Raw genomic sequence first — 1413 nt, forward strand, 5'->3', positions numbered from 1 at the left:
GATTGAAAACTTTTGTCTTTGTGCACCGAAACTCGTTTCCAAACATTTCAACTCGAGGCTCGGGGTACATGGCTGCTGCGCGAATTTAAGGCCCATGTAAAGTGTTTCAAATTGTCCCACTTAACCAGCATGAATTAGTGAATTTTAGGAATGACTTGACTGTCAACTAAAAGTGATGGCAGACAGACATTTTATCATAGAGTTTAACCAACGAAAACGTCACTTCCAAAAAGAAATTTGAAGTATCATCGTTCTTTCGTGATTCAACAGTCTTCTTCTCTGTGCGCATTATGGGTTGAAGTATACCATCATCGGCCTTGTGCAATCGGTCTTGAAGCAAAGATAGAGAAAGAGCGATTAAGGCCCTGTGCACAGGAATTCAGACATTTCTTAATCCGTTCTGCGGATTCAAAAATTTTCACGTCGACATGTAACACGTATCCGGACTATAACGATATGTATATGTTAATATATAATGTGTTAAAAAAAAGAGTTGTACCTGGTCTGATTTTAAAAATTTGGTTAGAGCGACTTTCATATGACCTTGAAAACTAAACGTAAACAAAAATGCAAAGCATTTAATTGGCTTATCGAACAAAAACAAACGAGCGCGAATTTTCATTGGCTTAGCGAACACAGATGCAAACAACGTCATCTCTCCATGGAACTTTCTGGAAAGTTTCGCTTTGACGTCATTTGAAATGCAATAATATGATTGGGGAATCGAACTGTTTACTGCCCATATTAGGAGTTTCCTTGGCGGGAATAAGGAGAAGCTTTGTTTTAATCGTGCCAAACATTGGTCCGTTAAACAAATTGCGAACACCTTTTTCAAGGTCATACGAAAGTCGCTCTATAATTATATGGATAAAGAATAGTCTTAAACTGAATTTTCGTTTGCAACTGCAGCCTTCTTCACAGTAAAATATGCAGTTCCGAGTGTGAATTTGTCATTTAAATAAAATCACTGTTTCCCCCTGGGGTTCCACCAAGGTTTTGTAAACAGAAGGGTTCTGGGAATGGCTTCCGTTCATTCACTGCATTCTTATGTACATAGGGAGACTATATGGGAAGTTATCATGGATTATATACCGACTCGTTCTAGTATCCAGGACTCCTCTGTGACTGTTGTCAAAAGACCACTCGCCATCAGGCGTGTGACTGCGATAGCATTTCGTCCAGCAGCCTTGTTGTATATCAGTACGACTGGATCTGAATTTGTATCGTCATTGGATTTGAAAATATGAGGATACGATCAATTGCATATTTGACGTTGATGTGGAAGGTACTAGGTACTCCCTGAGATCTTGGCGGAAAAGCTGTATGGACATTTGCAGGGTAATGGGTTGTTTCTGGATGAGCAGAAGGGATGAAAGAAGAGGTCGCGGTCAGCTGTTGATAGACAAGGCAGTG

At 39.9% G+C, this 1413-nt stretch overlaps 1 protein-coding gene across 1 annotated transcript in view; it reads left to right on the forward strand.

Moving 5' to 3' along the window:
- LOC137990842 (SNARE-associated protein Snapin-like) overlaps positions 1–988 on the forward strand; it is a 5394-nt gene extending 4406 nt beyond the window's left edge. The window contains exon 4 of the mRNA XM_068835951.1: positions 1–988. This exon is cut by the window's left edge and continues 841 nt beyond it. The gene's annotated coding sequence lies outside the window, so the exon portion shown is untranslated.
- Positions 989–1413: the final 425 nt, after the last annotated feature.

Source organism: Montipora foliosa, chromosome 2 (genome assembly GCF_036669935.1).
Source record: "Montipora foliosa isolate CH-2021 chromosome 2, ASM3666993v2, whole genome shotgun sequence".
Lineage (NCBI taxonomy): Eukaryota > Metazoa > Cnidaria > Anthozoa > Scleractinia > Acroporidae > Montipora > Montipora foliosa.